General features: G+C 43.6%; 1 protein-coding gene and 1 pseudogene across 1 annotated transcript in view; both read left to right on the forward strand.

Moving 5' to 3' along the window:
* Window positions 1–25,781, forward strand: part of PITPNC1 (phosphatidylinositol transfer protein cytoplasmic 1) — a 250,966-nt gene that overhangs the window by 42,663 nt on the left and 182,522 nt on the right. The window lies entirely within an intron of this gene.
* LOC132594175 (RNA-binding protein 4B-like) overlaps window positions 1–25,781 on the forward strand; it is a 33,645-nt pseudogene that overhangs the window by 7,353 nt on the left and 511 nt on the right.

The raw sequence follows: 25,781 nt of genomic DNA on the forward strand, positions 1-25,781 counted from the left end.
GCCTTCCGAAGCCATCCAAAAGTTAGGTTTGGTAGCAGCTTTTATTTATTAAGGCCTCCTCCATCATTGTGAGTCTCTCTTGAGTGCATTTCCACACCTGATGGTTCATCAGGATGACACCTCACCCTTATTGTCACTTAAACTGTCCACAATCCTGAACTGGCCTCTGATTTGCTCCGCAGAGATGGGGCCATATTCCATGACACAGGACTGAAGCTGGGGGCCGAGTGGAAATCACATGGGCAGGAGGGTCGAGTGGGAATCCGGTTACTATTTGATACAGAAAACTGCAAAGCCCCCCACCCATTTTCTCCTATTGTCCAAGGCTGGTGGGACCAACCGTTTTTTCAGCCTTTCTTCTAATCTGATCATAGCTTCAGAGATGACAAAGCAGAGCCCTCACTTCAGATATTCTCCTCCTTAGTTCTAAGGATGCAAAATGAGATGGGAGAATGACAGGAGAGTGTCACTCAAACAACTTATTAGATTTTGGGGAGGGAGGTCTTAGTTATCATGAATGGGTCGTACGTTTTGAACATTCATCACTGCGTCCTGCTCTTCAGCGAGAGACAGTTTGTAAAATAGGAACGACATACTTCTGGCTTCAGTTGTGTGTGCTTTGGACTTAAGCTCTTATTTTCCACTTAATTAGTTAATAGGAATGTATCAAGCTAGGCGCAAAATGATACAAAAGATTAGGAGAACGGGATTTTTGACCCTGAAGGTTTATGACGTAGTTGGGGAGAATAAATTGTGCTCGAGCTGAGCCTTTAGGCTGATACTCCTACTGCATTTATATATTCTCTCATTTCTGCCCTAGAAATGTTGCTCGAGTTTGGCCTCTTCCTCTTTCACACTCTTGTTTTAGGGCTGTCGGCCCTCACTTACTGCCCGGGCTAGGGCAGGGCCCTACCAAGCTCTGTGGGAGCCTTGAGGCAAAGAAAACTGTGCACCCCTGTGTCCACTTATCAAAATATCCTCCCATGTTGACAACCAAGTGGGAAAAGTTAATAAAAGCTCTACAACAAAAAAATACAACTCTATGTAAAGCCTCATGTTGTCCAATCTGTTCCTATATCATTGCCCACCCTTGTAAACCCACCCAGCATGGTGAGGGCTGGGGGGTGGACAGGTGGGGTGGTGCTTGCAGTTTCATAATAAAGCAGGGTGGTAAACCAAAGGGTAACATTCTGTCTTTACTTACATAATTTTTTTTTTCCATCGTGGACTTTCTTGGCTTTAATTTTGATTTCTAAAAAAATATTGCATTAAAATAATATTCATCTGAATCGCTGAGTTCTTTGGCGTCCCCGTAAATTTTGTACCTCCCTCTCTCCGTTCCTAATCCTGGCTATGACCTGCTGCAAAAGCCCATTCCAGGCTGTTAGGTGCACAGCTGACAGTGACCTTGCTAACAGACCAACAGTGATCATGTCACTTCTGCATTTGCTCCTGATTGTCTAAGAGGTAAAATCCAGCCCTGTTGGCCTGGCTGCAAGCCTCTTCACAGTCTGGGCCTCCACTTACCTCAACAGGGCATCTGCCCCACCTGGCCCTGTTCCTTCCTCATCACGCCTCTTCAGGACTGCGTCTTTGCCCACACCACAACTTCTGCCCGAGTTTCGCTCCTGTCCCCAAACTCCTTCACCTTGGACGTCCCTGCTTAGCTCTTGAGTTCTACCTGGGATAACAGCTCCCGGCTGGGCTGCCTTTTTGAGTTCCCCAAGTAGGCTTAATTGCTGTTTTCCCATAGAAATTTATTTGTTTCCACTCGATTCCTATCCTGGCTGTTACACTCACGATTCCACTGTGATTTATCTGTTTACCTGTGTCCCCAGTTACACTGCCTGCTCTCCTTGAGGAGAGCAACCGGGCTTTTCATGTCAAATGAATAATGAATACAGCTGGATACAGTGAAAAAAAGCAGTAACAGCAACTATGAAATAATTCATGGAAAACAATAGAACAGCCTAGCGGGCTCTGCTCTTAATGTCAGGCAATTCTGAGTTCAAATGTTGGTTGTCCTTAGCTAGCTTTGTGACACTAAAATTTTCAGATTTTTACTATGGAAACTTTCAAACATAAGCAAAAGTAGAGAGACCCAGGACTTCCCTGGTGGGCCAGTGCTTAAGACTTTGCTTTCTAATGCAGCGGGTGCAGGTTCAGTACCTGGTCAGGGAGCTAAGATCCCACATGCCAAAAAACCAAAACATAAAACACAAGCAATATTGTAACAAATTCAATAAAGACTTCTTTTTTTTTTTTTTTTTTTGCGGTACGCGGGCCTCCCACTGCTGTGGCCTCTCCCGTTGCAGAGCACAGGCTCCGGACGCGCAGGCTCAGCGGCCATGGCTCACGGGCTCAGCCGCTCCGCGGCATGTGGGATCCTCCCGGACTGGGGCACGAACCCGTGTCCCCTGCATCAGCAGGCGGACCCTCAACCACTGCGCAACCAGGGAAGCCCAAGACTTATTTTTTTTGAGATTTATTTATTTATTTGTTTGTTTTTTGGAGGCGTTGGGTCTTTGTTGCTGCACGTGGACTTTCTCTTGTTGCAGCGAGCGGGGGCTACTCTTCTTTGCGGTGTACGGGCTTCTCATTGTGGTGGCTTGTCTTGTTGCGGAGTACAGGCTCTAGGCGCGCGGGCTCAGTAGTTGCGGCACATGGGCTCAGTAGTTGTGGCATGCGGGCTCAGTAGTTGTGGCACGCAGGCTCAGTAGTTGTGGCTCGTGGGCTCTAGAGCGCAGGCTCAGTAGTTGTGGTGCACAGGCTTAGTTGCTCCGCGGCATGTGGGATCTTCCTGGACCAGGGCTGAAACCCGTGTCCCCTGCATTGGCAGACGGATTCTTAACCACTGAGCCACCAGGAAAGCCCAATAAAGACTTTTTAAAAAAAGGAGAGAGACCCCTCTGATGAACCCACATGGGGCCCACCCCGAATGCCCCACCCTCCACTCCTATCCTTGGATTGTTTTTGAAGCAAATTCCAGACAACATATTATTCCAAATAGAATTATTTCAATAAGAACATTAAACTTTTAATTGATTGCAAACTCAATATGAACCACGTGCAAAAAAGAGCTGTCAGGGGGTTTGGGTCAGGGGGAGGCCCTTTTAAAGCAAGTCTTGAAGGATGAATACGGATTTTGGCAAAGAAAGGTTGTAAGTCGGAAGCTGTAAGTCATGTGTGCGCAAGGGGTCAACAGATTGTTTTTGCTGGAACAGGGGTCAGGGCAGGGAGAGGGAATGGGAAGGAAAACCTAGGTGTGGAACAGATGGGGGGCCAGGCCCTTGATGCTTTAGGGGCAGCCTTTTAGGTGTGGGGGGCGCTGGGGGAATCTTTTAGTTTTAGGTAACAATGTGTTCCTTTGAAGGTCTGCACTCAATTGTGACAGGGGGCTGAGGACAGTAGTAATATTGATTCAGTGCCCTTCAACTGTCTCTCAGAGCATTTTCCTTGTTTACTGATTTCTCCTTTAACAGCAAAAGCAATCGTCACTGGACATTTAAAGAACTGACTCCTCTGCCAACCACCAGGCTTTAGTGGAGGAGAAATGAGAACTCAGTTTTCCATGCTGAGCCCTACACTAAGATGACCTGGCAACTGTGTATTTTATCCCACTGGGTTTAATCCTTATTATGAATAACAGAGCGAAGCTTTGTTATTCACAGGAGTTGCATTTCTGCTGCTGGGAGAATTAGCTGCAATCTTATTCGCAAGGTGCCTTCTGATGCAATGAGGTCTTTTGAAGTGTGCATAAATAGAGGCTATTGTTTAGGCCTTCGGAGGTAAGGCTTAGATTGCTCCAGAAGTTCCAGTCTGACTCTAGGTATCTTTGTTTGGCTGATTCTTTTTTTTTTCTCCCTGGGGCCACAAGTAGTAGTTTTCTCCATATGGCTTTAGCGACTTGCCTCTTCATCACCTCCTGAAACTAGGGCACAACCAACACTTTTTCTGTAGGCTTTTCTGCTTAGAGGAGGAGGAAATTGTTCTGAGTCCAAAAAACAGAATGGAGAAAAAAATGTGCAAGTTTAACTAGGATATCACACAGAAATGGAGCCTTTGGTAAAGAAATAATTTTGTTTCTGATTAAGATTTTTTTTTTAAGCTAGGAGAAATAGAAGCATAGTAAAGAGTGAGCCTATTAATTTATTGCCACCTGGAATCTCTTAGGAGACTTTAGGATCTCTGAAGGAGAGAACTGATCATTTGTTTAAGTCTTCGAAGCTCGCACACCCCAGTTCCCCAGCACAATAAGCCTTTCTGGGCCTTTGGAGCAGCGGATGTGAAACTTCGTCTTCAAAACCGCAGAGAGAAGTCTCCTTTCTTTGAAGGTGTTTATTTTCTGAAGTTTTTACCTGGGATCCCAGCTAACACACATGGCTGTTTTTTGGTTTTTTAATTTTTTTCTTGCAATGAGAAATTTTAAGATCTACTCTCTCAGCAGCTTTCAAATGTACAATCGAGTACTGTTACCCACGGTCTCCACAGCAATACATCACATCCCCAGGACTTCTCTCACCACACTGCTTTTCTGGAAAGGCTTATTGAAAATGATTTGTGGGTTTAATCTGGGTGTTTTCTTTTGATCACCTCGGTCTGCATGTGTCCCTAATTGTATGGCTGTCTGAGGTTCTTCCACCCAGAGTGAAGTGATTTTCTCATCTGGAACCAGATGCTTCCAGAATCGGGGCGGCTTCCTCGACTTGTGGGAGGGGGTACCAGGCTTCTCCAGGACCCAGGAAGCTGCCCTTTGTAGGTGCTTCACACTTGCTTTATTCACGACTCCGTCTTCATAATGTTACCTCCGTTTCTCCCCTCCACTGGATCTGTTTAGAGCCACCGGGCCATTCTCTCCTCTTTTGTGACTCTGTGAATCTAAGACTAGAATCTAGTCCTTCCCAATGGCTAAGATCTTCTGCTGCAAAGTCCTTTCTCACCATCCACAGACAAAATCACCATTAGGCCATGTTTACTGAACTGCAAAGGTGGGTGCATCATCTCCTTCAATCACTAACACTTTTATCTCTTTGCTCTTCCCCCTGCCACCTGTGCGTTGTCACCCAAGCGATTAAAACCATTTGGTTGTAATTCTTCGATTTGCACTGCCCTTCTAAGGGGTGTCCATGTTGACACAGCAAAGTCCCTTCTCTTGCCTTTTCTCCTCCACCATGTTTGAGCTTGGCTTAAAGGCTTGGTATTTGGAAGAAGTTAAAAGTGATCCAGTGACTTGCTTTGGACGATGCTGATACACACATCTTTTGAAGCCTTAGCCTGGGGAGTGTCAATTTAATTTGGATTCCGTCAGCTTGTTGCATTCTGACCACCCGTTTTGAGGGCTTGCTGAGAACCTGAGATTATGTGTTAAACTGCCACTGGAATAAACACAACACTTTTCTTGAAAGGGAAAAGGACTTTTTAAAGAAAGTAATAAGCATACCTCTATATTTTCTTGACAGATATCAAAGAAAAAAAAATCTTCCTGTTTTTACCTTGACAAGACATCTAACGTTGCTGGGAGGCTTTGCTTGCGTGAGAACTTCAACATTATAATCTAGAAATTTCAAGCTCAACAACTTTCTCTGTCTGGGGATGGGGAAAAGGGGTGATAAAATAGTTTTCTATGCAGCTGGTTACCAAAATAGTCAAATATGAAAGCTATTTCATCTCCTTTTAAAAGGTTAGTCTTTTGATATATGAATCACAATTGATGCTAAAAGGAAAGTGTTAGAAACAAACTTTTTTTCTCTGCTAGTTCAGGTTTTGAATGTTTTAATTACTTAACTGTTTATTTTTCTGGCAGTGAGGTTAGTACTGGTAGCCAGTGATTACCAACAATTAAAAAAAACAAGTCATCTAAGACAACACACACCCAGAAAACCCAATTAAAATCACACTTCGTTTTTTGCTTTTATGGTTTAGAAGTAAATTCTGCATCAGTTTCATGATTCTTGTGGTATTTTTCCAAATTAATGACTTTGGGCATTTGGACACTGAGCTGTGTGAATGCTGAATGTGTTTTCTTCCCTTTGCTATCAATTAGGTATTTAAGAATGCATCTTATGAAGCAATAGCCACCTAAAAATACGCCAAAGGCCACAGTCCTGTATCCTTCCTCAGACGGAATACTGCAAGGGAGACTTAAAAAAATTGCGGTTATATGTGTCATAAAATTTACATTTTAAACTTTTTAAAGTGTACAGTTCAGTGGCATTAAGTACATTCATAATGCTGTGCAACCATCACCACTACGCATCTCCAGAACTTTTTCGTCAACCCAAACAGAAACTCATTAAACACTAACTCCTTGTGCCCCCTTTAAACAGATTGTTATATACATTAAACACTAACCCATTAAACACTAACTCCTTGTTAAACCCATTAAACACTAACTCCTTGTGCCCCCTTTCCCCAGCCCCTGGCAGCCACCATTCTATTGTACTTTCTGTTTCTATGAATTTGACTATTCAAGGTACCTCATATAAGTGGCATCATGTGTCTGGATTATTTCACTGAGCATAATGCTTTGTAGGTTCATCCATGTGGTAGCATCTGTCAGAATTTCCTTCCTTTACAAGGCTGGATAATATTCCATTGTATGTAGGTACCACATTCTGTTTATCCACTCATCTGTCAGTCAATGCACAGGAGACTTTTAAATTTAATTTTTGCTCTCATCACACACATACACAAAAAGGTAACCACGAGAAGAAATATGTTAATTAGCTTGACTGTAGTAATCATTTCATTGTGTATATGTGTCTGAAATCATCATCTCAAATGCCTTAAGTACATATAATTTTTATTTAAAAAAATAGAATAGTATAAAAATTTTACTTTTAATATGTGCCATTTGGCATCTTTCCCCCTAATTTCCTGGCATTCTTTCACTTGGGGGTCATTTCTTGAGCCTTACAAGCTGACAGGTGTTGAGAACACAGAAATGAATGAGCTCTACCCTGCATGCAGGGAACTCCTTTTCTGGTTGGGTAGACAGACCAGGAAATAGGGTCCAAGGCTTGGTGGTGGCCATCCAAGCAGAAAGCAGAGGGGAAGGTGGGTGACTCACTGTTGGAGAAGGGCTACATCCATTGTGGCTGGGAGTGTGGGGGCCTGATGAATGAAGGCCTCTAGGTCATGTTCTAAGTTCTCCTACTCAAAGGCTAGAAATAGAGGTCAGCAGAATTAAAGGTCATGTATAGAAGGAGGATCTGATATACTGCAGTACTCCACCTGTAGGCATGATTTCTTGTAAATTATATTCACGTTTTACCGTCAAAGACACTTCTCTCCCCTAAAATAATAGAGCACAACTTTAACTCATTTGGCCCCTATAGACAGGAGGTTGTGTGGGATGACAAACTTTCAAGCAGTATTACCATACACTGTGCAACACCTTAAATTTTCAAAATCTGATCCGTGCATTCTATTCCCATTTGTACATACAAAGAATATAATTAACTTGTCCATGGTGGAAGAATATAGAATCTGGATCTTCTGGTATTTAGCCTACTGTTCTTTTGTCTATATTTCCTAGTACCCTGTATATAACAATCTGTGAAATTTTTTGTCCTCTCCATGTGTCAGCCATATGGGGGCTTTGGGAAGGTCCAAGAAGGTAGATCTCTAGGGTGCCAATTTGCACAGTATATTATTGACAAGATGGTAGAACTGATGTGCATTTGGATGGTTGTGGATGAGCTGAGGGCAACAGATGGACTCTGACCCATGTACCCGTAACTTCAAAGAGCAGACTAGTACCCACATTCACAATATGAGAGTTTCAAAGGCAGCGAAAGCATGCGCCTTGCTTTCTAGATAGCAGATTCTATATAGTCTCAGTTGCCTCTGTTATGTTCTGCATTCTGCTCTCCCATCTATGTATTTGTCCCCAGTTTGATCATCATCTTTGGCATGTTTGTTTTGTAATCTGTATCTCTTTATACAATCTATTGGCGGTCTGCTAGGAACAAACCGACAAGAAAAGCAACATGGCGCCCGCGAGCCTGCGGCAGCGCGCAGTGGCGCGTGCGTGAGCTGACGCGCGAGCAGTGCCCGGTCGCGCCGCCGGCGCTCGGGCGCCCGCCGCCATTTTGTAGGGTTCTCTGAGACGCCAGAGCCGCCGCCGCCGCCGCCGCGATGCGGCGGCTCTTGTCAGGACGGTGACGCCGTTCATCGGACAGCTGCCCCAAGAGGGCACAGAGCAGGCGATCCGCTGACTCCTTGAGCAGTGTGGGAAGGTGCGGGAATGTGACATCATTAAGAACTACAGCTTTGGGAATTCCCTGGCGCTCCAGTGGTTAGGACTCCTTGCTTTCACCAGGGAGGGCTCTGGTTTGATCCCTGGTCGGGGCACTAAGATCCCGCAAGCTGCACCGAAAAACAAACAACAACAACAGAAGCCACAAAACTACGGCTTTGTGCACATAGAGGACCAGGTGGCGGCCGAGGATGCCATCCACTACAAGCCGCACAGGGTGAACATCACCGTGGAAGCAGCAGGGATAAGAGCAGAGCTTCAGGGACTTCCCTGTTGGCGTAGTGGTTAAGAATCCGCCTGCCCATGCAGGGAACACGGGTTCAAGCCCTGGTCCACATGCTGCGGAGCAACTAAGCCTATAAGCCTGTGCGCCACAACTATTGAAGCCCGTGTGCCTGGAGCCCGTGCTCTGCAACAAGAGAAGCCACCGCAATAAGAAGCCTGCGCACCACAACGAAGAGTAACCCCCGCTGAATGCAACTAGAGACGCAACTAGAGACGCAACTAGAGAAAGCCTGCGCGCAGCAATGAAGACCCAATGCAGCCATAAATAAATAAATTTATTTAAAAAAGAAAAAGAGCAAAGCTTCAGCCAAGTTGCACATAGGCAACATCAGTCCTACTTGTACCAACCAGGAGCTTTGGACCAGGTTGGAGGAGCATGGTTCAGTCATCGAATGTGACATTATGAAAGATTATGCCTTCGTACACGTGGAGCGGGCAGAGGATGCAGTAGGGCTGTCAGAGGCCTTGACAGCACAGAGTTTCAAGGCACACGAACATACGTGCAGTTGTCCACCAGCCAGCTTCGGACTGCCCCTGGGATGGGAGACCAGAGTGGCAGCTGTCAGTGTGGGAAGGAGGGGCACTGGTCAGAAGAGTGCCCCGTAGATTGTACGGGTAGTGTGGCGGACTTTACCGAGCACTGTAACAAACGGTATGGAGCAACGTGCACACCTGACACGTTGGCTACGGGGAATCCGTGTGTAACAATGATGCATAGGGCGCACTCCACCACCAGCCTTACCGAGTCCGCTCTTAGGAGGCAGTGGCAGCAGCAGCTTCCGTGTCCAACTACCTACAACTATTACTTGTCCCATCTGCTTCAAGTCCACAGCACAGCCCCAGGTGAGGATTATGCTAGTAGCTTCTCTTTCCTGTACAGTGGAATCCCTCCTACCTTGCTTTCCTTAGGAGTTGACCCCTCTCCCTGTCTACCTGCAACATCTCCTTTCCCTTTATTTTTATTTATTTTCAAATTTAATTTTCTTTAAAAATTTTTTTCAATTGGCTGCACCTTGTGGCATGCGGGATCTTAGTTCCCTGACCAGGGGATGAACCTTCTCCCGCCCACCCCCAAAGCGCTGGGTCATGACCACTGGACCACCAGGGAATTCCCCTCCTTTCCCTTTAAAATGACCATATGTAGTGACAGGCAACCTTCTACTCTTCTCTGTTAGCTCTGGACTTTGACACTGAAGCTAATCTTCTGAAATTGCTAGGACCATTGGGATTTTGTTTGTTGTTGTTTTGTTTTGTCTTTTTATGGCTGATCGTGGTACAACATTAACTGAAATTTAGCCTTGCTTTACTCCACTTCTCTCACTTGTTTTTTAATAAAATATTTTGGCAAATAAACGTTTCTAACGCTTAAAAAAAAAAAGAACAGCAACTGAAGGAAAAGCACTTTCTTAATGTCGTTGCGTGGATGACTGGGTAGACTCTGTAATTAGCCTTTTTTTTTTTTTGGCTGCACGCTTGCAGGTATCTTAGTTCCCTGACCAGGGTTCAAACCCAGGCCCCCAGCAGCGGAAGCGAGGAGTCCTAACCACTGGACTGCCAGGGAGTTCCCTATAATTAACCTTTTTGATCTTGAGCCCTAAGTTCTTGCTGTTTATGTGAGTCCATAGCAATCTTAACAGTTCAGTGGTTTCAGTGACTATTTCTTTGCTAAGAATTCCCCAAGCCACAGCGTCAGCCCCAGACTCTTTCCAGTTTTGCAGCTCTTTGCTGGATATTTGTACCTGAATATCTTGACAGCACCTCACAATCAACCTAAAACAGTATTTATGACACCACCTTCCCCCAAAACTGCTTCTGCTCCTGTCATCCTTATTTGTTTTAGTGACACCAGCATCTTAGCTGCTAAGATTAGAAACTGTCTTCTTTCCCACCACCTCATTAGAAACTAAATGGTTGGTTCTGTGTCTTTTACCTGGACACGGCCTCTTGCTTTTTTCCCCTCATCTCTAAGTCATCTTCTTTTTACACTGCCTCCAGAGTTAGCTTTCTAAAACTCAGATGTGAAAGTCACTCAGCCCCCTTCAGATTCTGTAGTGACTTCCCATGACCTATGAGATGAAGTACCAACTTCTTACCAACTTCTTGTTTTCTCACTTACCCCGTCTCTAAGTGCAGCTTGCCCTTTAGTATCACCTATTTCTTTTCCCTCCCCAAATCCTGCTTGAGTTTTCATGCCTTCCTGCCTCTGCACACTGTTAAATCCCTGCCTCAGCTAAATGTCCGTTATCAGGATATTATCTCAAAATTTCTCTCTTCTAAAGGCTTCCCTACCCTTTCTTCTACCTCGAGCAGATATCTGCCCCTTCGCTCCTGTAGTTTTGTTTTAAAACAGCTTTATTGAGGTCTAATTTGCATACCATAAATTCACACGTAAGTATACTGATGAGTTTTAGTAAATCCATGTATTTGTGCAATTCAGTTTTAGTACTTTCTGTCACCCCACAAAGTTCTCTCTTGCCTGTTTGTAGACAGTCCTTGCTCTCACCCCAATCTCAGGCAGCCACTGATCCGCTTCTGCATCTATAGTTTGTCTTTTCTAGAAATGTCATATAAAATCATACAATATGCAGTCTTTTGAGACTGGCCTCCCTCAGCATGCAGTTTTTGAGTTCATCCATGTTGTTGAGTGTATCATAGTTGGTTCTTTTTTATTGCTGAGTAGTATTCCATTGTGTGGATATACCACATTTTGTTTATCCAGTTACCAGTTGATGGACGTTTGGGTTGTTTCCAGTTTGGGGCTATTATGAAAATACTGCTATGATCATCTGTATACAAGTCTTGGTATGGATGCATGTTTCCATTCCTCTCAGGTAGATACTTAAGAGTTGAATGTCTGGGTCATATGTTTAACTTTAACAGAAACCACCAGGCTGTTTTCCAAAGTGGCTGTTGCATTTTATATTTTACGTTCTGCTTTCTCCACATCCTTGCCAATATTTGGTATTATCTGTCCTTTTGATTTTAGATATTTTACTGGGTGTGGTGGTATCTCATTGTGGTTTTAATTTGCATTTTCTGTAGTCATTTAAAACTGCTTTCTATTATAGAATGTTTTGTTGTATTGATATATATCTTCTGATCTGTGCGCTATGCTAGGGTTTGGTAAGTGGATGAATGAACAATCCCATACTTAGGATGAGTGGCCAAATTCTCAGTTATTTTTGGAACAGAAAACACTGATAAGTTAACTTCAGAAATGATATAAAAGTCAAGTCTCTTTCCCTGAACAAATTTTTGCCAGAGTTTCTAAGAAGCAACCTTGACTGAACTAAGTTTTACTTTCTTTTTTTTGCTCACCCCTTGGTGGGAGGTAATGGATAAGAAATATAGACATAGCAGGAGACGGAGAAAAGAAACAGTCTCTAAACGACTAAGAGCTTGTGGAATAGCTTGGGAGAGAGAACCATTTGGGTTCTTGGTTACTCCATGGTTCCAGGTGTGGGGACTCCATTAATACTGTGACCTCTGCTTCTCCCCACTTGCTTTTCTCTGTCAATTCAAACAGGAGTCTGCAGACATTTTCAGTAAAGGGTCACATAGTAAATATTTTAGGCTTTTTGGGCCAATACACAACATCAAGGACATTATGTAGGTGCTTATATAATGAGAGACTAAACAAATTTCCACAAATTTTATTGATGAAATTCAAAACAGAATAATAATAATAAAAGGGTACAATTTTCTATTATACAGGTCTACTAATAAAAAGAATGGAATTCTTTTTTTTTTTTAATTAATTTATTTGTTTTCATTTTTGGCTGCGTTGGGTCTTTGTTGCTGTGCGTGGGCTTTCTCTAGTCACGGCGAGTGGGGGCTACTCTTTGTTGCGGTGTGCGGGCTTCTCATTGCGGTGGCTTCTCTTGTTGCGGAGCACGGGCTGTAGGCACGCGGGCTCTAGAGCGCAGGCTCAGTAGTTGTGGTGCACGGGCTTAGTTGCTCCGTGGCATGTGGCATCTTCCTGGGCTAGGGATTGAACCCATGTCCCTTGCGTTGGCAGGTGGATTCTTAACCACTGTGCCATCAGGGAAGCCCAAGAATGGAATTCTTTTGAAGAGGATAATACTTTGGTTAATTGGAGTTCAGAATTAGTGTTTCCTATCATCATGGTAGAAACAGGGCCTCATTCTCCAATGAGGCTTCACTGAAACATTGTGGTCTTCCATCCTGAGAATTCACCAGACTGTGCTGTCTGCATTTGCCCTTATAGTGGTGGAGAACTTTTCACATGGAGGAAGCAGCTTAAGAGGATAAGGTCTGGGGTAAGACTCCTTGGGTGTGAATTTCAGCAAAGACTCAGTAACTAGGAGATCTTTGACTACTTACCTGACCAATCTAGGAGCTTCTGTTCCTTCATCTGTAAAATGCGTCATAGTACCTACTTCACAGGGTTGTTGTAAAGATTAAATACAAAGATTAGATTAGAATGGCAGTTTATAAATACTATTCTTCTTTTGATTGTTTTTTTCAGCGCTTTAAAAATGTAAAACCATTCCTAACTCACAGGCAGGGTGGCAGGCTGGATTTGGCCTGCGGGATATAATTTGTGGACCCCTGCATTAGAGTATAAACTGGAATTATTGCCACTTACTTTAGAAGTAATGATTGCTTTTCCCCCCTAATTGCAGAGCACCATATGCTCACTGCAGAAAACTTGGAAAACAGAGAAAAGCACAATAAAAAAAAGTCATTCAGAATCTTTACCATCCAGAAGTGCTTCACTGGTGGTCCCTTGTCTTTGTGTATATATATATATATACACACATATTTTTTTAAATTAAAACAAACTCATACTATGCATACTGGTTTGTATCTTTTTTCACTTACTAATATATACTTGTCACTAATAATCTTCTATAACCTTAACCTGAATTTTAATGACTGCATAACGTTCTGTTATACAGATGCATTACAGTTTACTAAAACAGTTCCCAACAACATTAAAGTTGTTTTGAACTTTTCACCATTTGACATAACTCAGGTGTAAACTAATACACAAATGTTTGTACACATTTCTGATTAGTTCCTTGGGATAAATTACAAGAATTCAGTCCCTGGGTTAAAGAGTATCTACAGTTTTTTAAAAAGATTTTTTGATGTGGACCATTTTTGAAGTCTTTATTGAATTTGTTACAATATTGCTTCTGTTTTATGTTTCGGTATTTTGGCCCAGAGGCATGTGGGATCTTAGCTCCTTGATCAGGGATAGAACCTGCACCCCCTGCATAGGAAGACGAAGTCTTAACCACTGGACTGCCAGGGAAGTCCCAAGAGTATCTATATCTTTTAAGTTTTGGTGTATCTTGCAAAATTGTTCCCTAGGGAAGGTGTATAGTTCTATACCCTCCCAAGTGACAATAAGAACATTGTCATTTACTGTGGTCTTATGTTTTTACTTGGTTATTGGGCTTATGGATTTAAACAGTGAAAACATTTTTATTTTTGAAACAATTCAAATAGATTAAAATGTACAGACAGTAATGAAACTCGCACCCACGTACACACCAGAAAGATTACGCAAGTGTTAACATTTTGCTGTACTTGCTTGTGTTATTTTAAGAAAAACATGTTACAGATTAAAAACTAAGTCTGTCGGGGCTTCCCTGGTGGCGCAGTGGTTGAGAGTCTGCCTGCCGATGCAGGGGACACGGGTTCGTGCCCCAGTCTGGGAGGATCCCGCATTCCGCGGAGCGGCTAGGCCCGTGAGGCATGGCCGCTGGGCCTGCGCGTCCGGAGCCTGTGCTCCGCAATGGGGGAGGCCACGACAGTGAGAGGCCCGCGTACCGCAAAAAAAAAAAAAAAAAAGTCTGTCATTATCATCCCATTCTACAGATGAGAATGGGAATCTCATATCATTGATGAGAGCAATCAATCTGCAAAAGGTTAAGAAATTGTGTAAGTGGTAAGAACAGGTAAGTGGTTTTACTTACTGGTAAAGTAAGTAAGAGGTTCTTATTTACAAGAACCTCTTGTAAGTAGCATATGGCTAAATTTAAAAAAAAAATCCAGTCTGAGTTTTTTTTTTTTTTCAGTCTGAGTTTTTTCACCAGCTATTTTAATCTGTTTGCATTTATAGTAACAGTTGATATTTTAAATTATTTCTCTTATTTCATGTTTTCTATTTTCCATACTTTTCCTTTGCTTTCTTTTTCTCATTTCCTGTCTCTTACTGAATTGAGTTTTATTGGTTCCTCCCTTTTTTCCTCTACTGGCTTTATTATCCTTAAATGTGTGTTCTTAGAAAGCAGTCTAAAATTAACTCCAGTCATTCCCCCGTACCAGTTTATTTTCTTTTCATTTAACTTAAATTTCTCCTTGTTTTTGGTATTTTATAGCCTTTGATATTCTGCCATTTAACTATAGCATGTGTAGATTTGTTTTGGTTTATTCTGCTCAGAACTTGCTGTTATTCTCTACATGGGAGATTTATGGCTTTTACAATTCTGGAAAATCCTTAACTATTATCTTTAAAAATATTGCTCCCCTTCATGTCAGCAGCCATGAAAATGTGCCTCTCAGATCTCCTGCTGTGGGAAGCCTAGTTGACTGACCCCAGATGCCATGTCTCAGGATTCACTCAAAAGCCACACTTCCCCTGGGCTGTTACTGGTTGCTGGCTTAGTAAGATGTGGCTACTAGTGCTAGCCCATCCTGTAGGATATAGGACTCTTCTAATGGGGAGTCCTTGAGCCATGACTTTCTGGTCTGAGGTTTCTCCTTGCCCACTCCTTCTCTTCCCAACATCCTTTCTTGGCATCTGCTTATTGGAGGACCCAAACTAACACAGTCTCTCTATTTGCATCATCTGGATCTTGCATTAAATGCGTCGGAATAGTCTCATTGTACTCCCTATTCCAGGAGCTATTCTTTCATGCCCCTTTTATCTCTGTGATGCCCCTTGGTAATTTCTTCAAATCTGTCTTCCATTTTACTTAATTCTCTCTTTACTTGTGTCTAATCTATTTAACGTATCTGTTGACTTTTTAATTTCAGTGATTATAATATTTATTTCTAGAAGTTCTATTTGGCTTATTTTCATACCTGGCTGTTTTTGGTATTTTTTCCCTCAGGGTTTTATTTCCTACTTTTATGTCTTTCATAGTTTTAAGCATATTTATTATTCTCTTTTTCAAATTTTAATTTTATTATCCCAAGTTCCTGGAATTCTTTTTTTTTTAATTAATTTATTTTTTTGCTGCTCTGGGTCTTCATTGCTGCATGGGGGCTTTCTCTAGTTGTGGAGAGCGGGGGCTACTCTTTGTTGAAGTGCATGGGCTTCTCATTGCAGTGGCTTCTCTTGTGGAGCATGGGCTCTAGGCACACAGGATTCAGTAGTTGCAGCATGTGGGCTCAGTAGTTGTGGCTCATGGACTCTAGAGCACGGGCTCAGTAGTTGTGGTACACAGGCTTAGTTGCTCCGTGGCATGTGGGATCTTCCCGGACCAAGGATTGAACCTGTGTCCCCTGCATTGGCAGGTGGATTCTTAACCACTGGACTACCAGGAAAGTACCCAAGTTCTTGGAATTCTAACAATCTTGTTTGTTGTGTTTGCTGTTTTCTTCTCATGATATGTTGTAATTTTAAATTTTCTTATAAGCTGATCTTGAGTGGGGATTACTTTTTCTGTGACCTGATAACAGGCCCCCTCCAGAACAATTTGCATTGCTTCTTCTAGAGATCTCAGGAGTATCACTGGCTTGGGGCCAGTGTTTCTGCTAATTTCTTAGGTTGGAACTTCCTGGATTACTCTGCTCAAGGCTCAGATCTGGATATCCATATTTCAGAGGAGAGGTTTCTTTTTTTCACTCAAAATTGTCCTCTTGGACCCCTTTTGGACCCCTTTTCTAGGGTATGAGTTCTCCCCCGCTCCCAGTCTTCACTGAGGAAGCCCCTCTTTGAGGATCCTGCCTCTCCTCAAGTGTTTTAGTTCCAACTCTGTGCCTCATGGCAGCCCATGGTTCCACCTCCTTTGTCCACTTGGGTTTTAAAATGCAAGTCTGTAAGTTACAAAAGCAGTCTCAGAATCCACGTGCTTTCACTCAGTTTTTCCCTTTCTTTTTCAGATCATATTTTACCCAGCATTCTTAAGTATTTGTAGTAGGAGGGTTTTTTCCACATTGTCTTAATCTGCCACCCTCTTGCTGCACCTGAAGTCCCATTTACCATATTCAGTTCTGTGCTGCAAGGCTTCTCAGGGTACCAGTTTCTAAGCAGTATCATTAGTGAAACCCATAAACTCACCCATCGTTAGAAAAGCCAAGTGCTTGAGATCCTGTTGAGACTGTAGATATATAGTATGTCCTAAGGGATCAGGAAAAAAAGCTACCTTTGTTTTCCAACCCATGGTCACTTCATTGGTAAATCCAGGAAGTGCCGTAAGATTTTACAGATGGAACTGATGCTTAGAAAACAATGAAATTGAATCATCATCATCATCATCATCATTTCTTTTACGATACGGCCTAGGAACAGAGCTCTTCTGTTTACCTCCCTTCTTTCTCCCAGCTTTCCCACCATCCTTCTCAATTTGTCCTTTGTCAACAGGGCAGAAAAGAAGGGCTGAAGTGATGTATGGGTATAATCCACTGTGCACTGCTAAAAAGATAAACTTAAATGAAGTGATTTATTACCTGGTGACAGGTATTCTGCCCCCAGAATTGTCTGTCAAAGTGAATGCTCATTGATTTTCCATACTTTCTCTGTCAGCCTCTGGATAGCCATTGTTCATTACACGTGGATAAGATGCCAGCGTATTCTTGCAGCCTCCGCACCGTGCTGCAGGGGTTAGCCTTTATTTCTGTTCTAGGGCTCAGAACTCTTTGATTCTCTTGCTTTAAACTGTGTATATGAGAAGAGCAAATGCCACTGGTTTCTCAAATTACTCAAGTTAGAAGTAAAACATATTCTGTATTCCCATTTTGAAAAAGCTTCTAGAATCTTCCTACATGAGTCAAATAGATAATAGGTCCCAATACAACAGCACAGGATAATATATAGCTGTCAGGGCAGTGCCTGAGTCAGTCTGGTCTGTCTTAGAATAAAGATACTCCATATCCTTTGGGAACTAATGAAATAGGTAATTTTCTTTCACTTAAGGGGACCACATGCATACCATATAGGACATGTCTTTCCTGTTTTGCTCCAAACCCATCCCATTGTGTTGGAGAGTGACAAGCAAAATCTTTTCAGCAACCACAGTGCAGCCTTGGGAGTCAGGATCAGTGTTGTGGAGTCTCAGCAATGACCAGGTGTTGAGGTGGTCTTAAAAATCTGAGAATTTTGACCTGGCATGAACCTTAGACCATTTAATCCAGTGTTTTAACTGTAGATGAGGAATCTGAAGCTTCAAAGTATGTTATAACTTGCTCATCATCACAGAATCAGTCACACAGCCAGCACTCAACCTGGTCCTTGGACTTCCTGCCCATCACTGTTCCCTGGGGAACTTCTCTTCCACTTCTCACCTGGGTAGCAGTTCCATTTGCTTTCACAATGTACTGCTTGAATTTAAAGATGACTGTTGTCAACGGCTCGCATCATTGAAGTTCATGTGTTTGGTCCTTTGATAAGGAGAGTTCTGCTGATTCTGAGTTGGGAGGAGGGAGCTTAGCTACAATTTTGATTTTTCCTTTTTTTCTATCGTGTGCTTAAGTATGGTGACCTGGACAAGAACACCACAAAGCAGGCACTTTCCAAATACACGTTGCACTGGAAAAAAGACTGCTTTTATGCAGTTGGGGTGGAGCCAGGGAAATTATTTACATGATGTAATGGTATTTTCTAAATGGCATATTTCAAGGAAAAAGACTAGTTGGATCACTAAATAATTATAGGCAAATACATAGATTGTATTTATATATACACACGTATATATAGTAATATACTAATCGTATATAGCATTTGTATTTTTTAAAACCATAAGCATCCTGTAGTAATTTGGACTTGTAAATGCCTTTGCATAGCAAGTAACAGTTTATAATAGCTAAGGAGAGATGAACACTGATAGTATTTTTCTTTTTGTATCTCTGATTGGCAGGTAGGGGGAATTGAAAGCTTGATTTGGGTTACTTTTTTGTTTATTTATTTATCTATCTATTTATTTATTTATTTATGGCTGCGTTGGGTCTTCATTGCTGCAGGCGGGCTTTCTCTAGTAGCGGCGAGCGGGGGCTACTCTTCGTTGTGGTGCTCGGGCTTCTCATCGCAGTGGCTTCTCTTGTTGCAGAGCACGGGCTCTAGGCGTGTGGGCTTCAGTAGTTGTGGCTTGTGGGCTCCAGAGAGCAGGCTCAGTAGTTGTGGCGCACGGGCTCAGCTGCTCTGTGGCATGTGGGATCCTCCCGGACCAGGGATCGAACCCGTGTCCCCCGCACCGGCACGCAGATTCCCAACCACTGCGCCACCAGGGAAGCCCAGTTTTGATTTTTTTCAATACTTAGTTACAATACTGATGAATCACTTTCTTAATTGAATATGTGGCATGTATTTCCACAGTATGCATTTGTGGCAGCATCAGCTTTCCCTGAGCCCTTACTAATAGTTCTTACAAGTTAGGCAGGATGTTGCCTTCATGGTGTAATGATTTGGTACTTCACATAGTGCTTTGGAGGCTGGAGGAAGCAAATTCAGCCCCCAGAAGTCCTTAACTTAGAGTCGAGAAGCATCACTGATACCAGGAGAAGCTACCTGAATGTGTATTTGGTGGTAAAAGTAAAAAGATATTTTATGTGTCCAGACAAGCAGAGGAAAAAAATATATAGACCTGCATTATATTCATTTTCTTCCCTGTGTTCCCTAGTGGCCTGATTATTCATCTGGCTGAGATGTAAGATCTTTTGAGCTTATAACATAATAGTTATTCATAAAGGCGTTTAGGCTGATGGCTTTCTCAGAACGTCCTGCTGTTCAGGATGGACTTCATCTATATTTCAATGAATTTCTAAACGGGAGAAACAGAACATTTTCCCTTTGATTAATTCATTGGTTTTTTTAGTCCTTAAGGACCCATATGCTGGTGAACTCCAAAAGGAAGTCAGTAAAGGAAAAATGGTAAATTGGAACTGAAACCGTGAACTGGCCCCATAAAAATCTTTGAACACTGTCCTAAATTCAACATCTGAAATATAATGGGCCAGGCAAAGATCTATGAAAGCTAATTTTAAAAGCTAACGTAAAATTGCACCAAAGAAGGACATTGTTATGAGTTGTATAAAGTTCTTAGGCTGTTTCAGACCACTCTTTTACAACTCTCTGGCTTTTAACCTACTTTGCCCAAGAATCAAGTACTTTAGCAAATTATAACTAGTTAGGTCATAGACACATGCTTTGCGTTCTTGGGCTATTCACTGGGAGTATGCCCTCTGGAACTATGATTTTAAGATTTTACATTATTGGATGTATACCTGTCTTAGAGTGGTCCCCAGAGATCAACCCTAAGATGAGAAATGGGGGAGGTGATCCTAGGAAGCCCAAAGAGGAGCACAGGGCAGTGAGAAAGGGGAAGGAGGGAAGGCAGTAGAGTGTAAAGGAGAGAGTTTCCTACTGATCCGGTATAGAGGAAAAGGCCTTGAAAAACACCAAGGAAGATCATCTGTGCCTCAATTCTAGCACCAGTGTGAAATCCCATTTTAAATACCTTGTTGAAAAAGACTTGATAGCTGACATAACTCTTTTTTTGCCTTATAAGTGATCTGTGAGATTGGATTTGCCAGTGTTGAGTTTTTCCCAACTTGAGTACACAGTGTCCAGGAACTAGCAAAATCAGCCTTTTGTAGTAGGATCTTTTTAGGACATGGCTCTGTCACCCAGGTATGAGGGGGGCACCTCCTTCTGACGTCCTTTCTCCAATCTGAGTAAGGGAGAACCAGGACATGAGCTTTCTCTCTGGTGCTTGGGGCGTCGGTGGGCTTGGGTCTGAACCTTCTCTGCCTAGTTGTCCTCAAGGGAGCACTGGAGTCCTTGAACTGGAAATTCTCTTCCCAGGATCTACCAGAAACCTCTAAAACTTCAAGGAAGCTTAATTCCCAATGTCTTGGGTCAGATTGTTTAGAAGTTGAGGGATTCTCATGGAGATGATGTATGGGCCTAGGAGGTGGAGGTGAGGAGAGTGGCAGGGCAGTGGGGGAAAGGGGAGTTTTAGCTGGGTTTCTGGGGAGCTCTGTCTCCCCTTGCCCAGGAGTCAGCCTTTTGTTTCCCTCTCCCATGTCAGCCATTGATTGGTTATGGGCCTCCCTCAGGGCAGGTATAACCTTCTAGGTGGAGATGCTCCCATAGGCCAAAGGCAATTTTACAGACTAGGGGGCCAGATGGGACCCATTAGCAGTCAACACTTACAGCAAACCTTACGTGGTATAAAGGGGTACAGGCAGGGCACTCTGGCCTTACCCAGCAGAGAATAGGGCCAGGCATTCACCTTTTCTTACTCATTCCCTTTAACACAATTCACCGCTCCTCCAAGTGTCCCTCTTCACAGCAGTCCTTTGCCCTTCCAAATTCAGTGTCCTCGGCCCCCTCCCTTGAAAAACTTACTCCTGGACACAGGAGGGGAGAATCAGATGCCCCTGCCTTCTGGCTGAGCTGGACCCCACTGGGGGTTCGCTGGCTCTGGGAGGAGTGGTGGTCCCTGGTGTTGGTGGGAGTTAGGATGGGAGATGATGAAGGCTTTCATCCTGATCCATCTTTCAACCATTTGCTTCCAGAGTCAACCCATGGCAAATAGGTCTCAGCAGTGAATATTAATTTTCTGCCCCAAACTATTTTCCCCCTATATACAGGGCTTTGACCCTACTGCTCGCAAAATAGCAAGCTGGCGTTCTTGTGCTGAGGTCCGCTTGATTCCTTCTTGAGCCTGCTTTTGTTCCCATTTTAGCTGAAAAGGGCTTTGAGGCATCCAGATTTTTTGTCCTGACCTCAGATTTCTTTCCAGATACAAGATGGGGAGAGGGAGCTGTGGACGAGTGAGAAAGGTTTCAGGTGTACCTGTTTCATACTTACTCTGACCCAGAGTGACTGGGGTATTAATTTAATGGATGTTGTCACCAAGGCTTTTGAAGTGGCCGTAGTCGGTGACTGAATGGCAGTTACACAATTTTGAATTTGGGAACCAGGTATTGTTCTTTCGCTACACCAACCTGTCGCTTTAGGCATGTTATAAGGTTTGCTTTGCCCACACCCCAACCAGATTTGCTCTACAAGTTAATGTCACTCAGGGTAAACGCTACACTATCTCTGCATCAAAGCCACCTGCCAGCCACAGCCAGGTGTGTAGTGCATTTGGATATTGTGTTAAAATATCTCCATGACCTCTAAGAATAGAACTGCCGTAGGTCAGCCTGATATTCTAGAAAGCTGTCCCTGGGACCTACTCCATCCATTAGAAGTGAGTCACTAAATCCAGCCCACATTCAAGGTGGGGGGGATTAAGCTCTACCTAGTAGAGGGAGGAGCATGAAAAAAAGGTTGTTTAGGGGTGCTAAAACCACCACAGTGATTAATAAATGCTTTTGGAGAGATGCTTTGAGGCTATGCCAGAAACTTGTTTCTCCTTTAAAAACTTTCAACATTTACCAGCGGATCTCACCGGCAGCCATTATTACCATCATGTTCTGTTAATGGTTTTCCATTTCTTTCATTCCTTCTATGTTTATTTCTTGGAATTCTTCTGTGAGGTTGTTTTGTCCCTTCTCTTCCATTTATTTATTTATCCACTTATTTTTTATATCAGTATAGACTCAACAGGTATTTGTGTATTCTCTAGGTGAGAGATGTTTTTAAAAGGGGAAAACAGCCTCTCTGAACCAGGTAGAGGGAGGTGGTGAGGGAGGGTGTGGATGCTGAGGAGGAGGACGTGGTGGAGGAAGACAAGTTCCTGAGAAGGCCGGTGAGAATGAGGTCCAAAAGAGGGGGGGCCTTGGCAAAAATGAGGGACACTCTGTTCTCAAAAACAGGGACAAAGAAAGCTTGGGAAGGTTGCTTTTTTTCTCAGGAAGGAGTTCCCATTAATTATCTTTTGTCTTCTCGGTCAGGATGTTTTTTGGTGACGACAGTAGGAAATTGGCTTTTGGAATTTAAATTTTCTTGGCGGAAATTCCTGGCCTCTGGAGGAGGCTTTCTTGAACCACAGCACTATTGACATCTGGACTGGCTCATTCTTTGTTGTGAGGGGCTGTCCTGTGCACTGTAGGGTGTTTAGTGGCATCCCTGGCCTCCACTCACCGGATGCCAGTGGCATCCTCCCCTGCTTCCCCAGTGTGATCACCAGAATGTATCCTGTGCCACCAAGTTGGAGGCAGTGCCACCAAATGTCCCCTGGAGAATAAAATGGCTTTTGGCTGAGAACCAGTGATCTGAAATAGCATACACCATGCTGGCCATGCACAGAACTCCTGAGTGTTACTTTTGAAAGACTAAGACGATGGCATTTACCTGAGCTCCTGCACAGAGAACTCTGCTGCCCTGGCGTGAACATCAGTGTGGCCGCAGTTGATAAGTGGGTGGGGGGGTTCTGGGGAACAGCTGATGATGTTCTCAGCACACAAGAGGAAATGGAGCTCTGGTTCTCAGAGGGTCTTTGTTCTGGCGAGTGTTGCTGTGGTTATAGCCTTGCCTTCTGGTGGTGGGTTGTTTTGCTTTCTCTGTGGTTTCTGTGTGCGTTTGAGAATCAGCTTCAATGTGATGTCAGCTGGGGACAAGAAGCTCTTCTCACCGATGAGTTTCTGAAAGCCCATTTGTTCTAACTGCAACATGACACTAACCTAGCTTAGGTGCACGTCGGTTGCTGGTAAAGTTGTTTCCTGAGTGAGCCGGGGATGGCGGGGACTCCTAGTCCTTTACAACTCTCGTTTTATTATCCAGAGACACTTCTGCATTTTGACTTTTTTTTTTAAACCTTTTTTACCTTCAGTTAGTTTTTAACGAGACACTGCATTTCAAACATAGCAAACATGACAGAGATTGAGGAACGAGGGGGAGGCTGAAACGACCTTGCACGACCGCTGATGCCATCTATTGGTGGTTGGCAGAACTGATGCCCTTCGAAGCTTTGTTCATTGCACAGAAAGTTGAAAATTGGCAGCAGAGAACCTTCCTTGCACCCAGGGAGCTTGGGATTGGCAGGACAGGGGACGAGTGGGGGGGGGGGCGGTAATGTGGGTTTGCTTCGTAGATCAGCACCAGTCATCGGTGGGTGCCGGGAATCCATATTTAAAGTAATTTTAGGAGGATTTTTCAAGGTACTGGCTAGGTTGCCATTGGGACCTAAAATCCATTGATGAGTCAGTTGTCATTTAAGAAAGAATCCCAGTGCATTGGGCTTTGGGGTGTTAACAGAACAGCCAGGAGATCTCAGCTAAAAACAGTCTCTTCCATAGAATTAACACGGAGCTGGTATTTGTGAAATTTGATTAGTCGGGGACACTATGAACTCATTCTAACCAAGGAAACTAAGACTCGATGAGTAAAATAACTATTGTATTTTATCTTCTTTCAAAGTGCTTTCAAATACTGCACATTTGTTTCTATACCAATCCATTTCGGCCAGCATATCCCCTTTTTCTGATACCAAACTGAGATTCCTAGAGATTAAGTTTCCTGGGTCCACATATCTAGTTGATAGTGAGAGCCAGAATTAGTCCAGCCAGTGGATCCTCAACCCTGGTTGCACATAAGACTCACCTGGGGTACTTAAGAAAAAGCCCAGTGATTGGCATCACTGCCACATATACTGATTTAATTGAGCAGGGGAAGGACTGGGTCAGGGGGTTCCCTTTCAGAACTATAGTGATTCTAATGTGTTGCCTGGATTGAACTGCTACAACTCAGAGTATGGTCTATAGGCCAGCAGCAGAGCATCATTTGGAAACTTGTTAGAAATGCAGAATCTCAGGCCCCATCCCAGAACTTCTGAGTCAGAATCGGCACTGTAACGAGATTCCCAGGTGAAGTTTGGAAATACTGGGTGTTGCCTCGGAGGCAAGATTTTCTGAGCTGCCCATTGGTATCTCCACTGGGCACTCCAGCTTTTTTTTTTACATTCGAGGGTTGGGTGGCCTCCACTGAGGGTTCCAGCTTCCCCCTGCCCTATGAGTTCTCCTAGACTGAGAACACAGGTGCTCCCCTCCTCCCCCTAAAAGTCTTGTTCAGTGCTCGCAGGTAGAGCGTGTTTTCACAGGCCCCAGTTTCCGGGTGCATCGTAGCATTGTCACCAAACCAAGACTCCAGTCTAGGTGCCTCCAGGCTCTGCCTGTTAGCACCCTGATCAGTCGGTGATGAAAGGGTCACCTTGTGTTCAGCCCCTAAGACTCTCACTTTACCTCTAGCTTAGAGACCGCTTGGATTGGAAAGGAAGGAGGTACTATGCCTTTTTCTTTCTCCCTAAAGAGAAAGTACTCTGGGTCAGTGTTTGTTTTTTGAATGTTTGAATGAAATGAAGCCTGTGAGGGCATCTGGGAAACTTTTTGACGTTACAGACAGGCTTCATGCAACCCCAGCTGGGTTTCGGTGGAGGGACCTCTTACCCAGCAAATGCATCCATTGTCTTTCTCAAAGAGATCTTTTTTAGTTCATTTCTTCAAATCCAGTGCTCTACGAGTGATCTTTTCTAAGTCTGTAGCTGCATGTTGGGTAGTGCCTGAAAGAGACACAGAAGTCCCTGTTCAGCCTCTTTTTGGGAAACTGAGAGCCTTGGCTTCTTTTCCACCCGTCCTCTGCTGTTTTTAACAACAAACCCCCTTTGATGAAGGGCCAGTCTGAGCTGGGCAGAGCCAACCATTTCTCCTCACTTCCAAGCTCCCCTCCACCATCTCCTCTCCCTCTTCCAACCTTCCTCCCCGCAGGAACAAAACAATAACAAACGAAACTGGGAAAAAACAAGGGAGGTTTGTCCCCATTTCTGAAATCCTTTGAAAGGATGTTACTGAAAGAGGATTCAGAAGTGCATGGAGGGTTTCTGTGTCTCTTTTTCTGGAAGCGTTGGGAGGTCTCTGTGCACCCGATCTGGAGAGACTGGAATGATCATTTCTGCACGGAAGCCACTCATTAGTGGCTACCAACAAGAAGACCTTGCCAGGTGCTTGTCATGCCTCTGAATTCAGAGGTTTTGAAAAGACCCCAAATGGGGCTTGTGGCTTTCTTCAGTCTTGTTGGGTTTCATTTTTTTCCCCTTCCTCTTCCAGCCACTCTTTTCTCTGTCCAGCGTTTCTCCTCTGTTGCCCACAGCAACCC

The sequence above is a fragment of the Globicephala melas genome, chromosome 20, assembly GCF_963455315.2.
Source record: "Globicephala melas chromosome 20, mGloMel1.2, whole genome shotgun sequence".
In the NCBI taxonomy this organism is placed as follows: Eukaryota; Metazoa; Chordata; class Mammalia; order Artiodactyla; family Delphinidae; genus Globicephala; species Globicephala melas.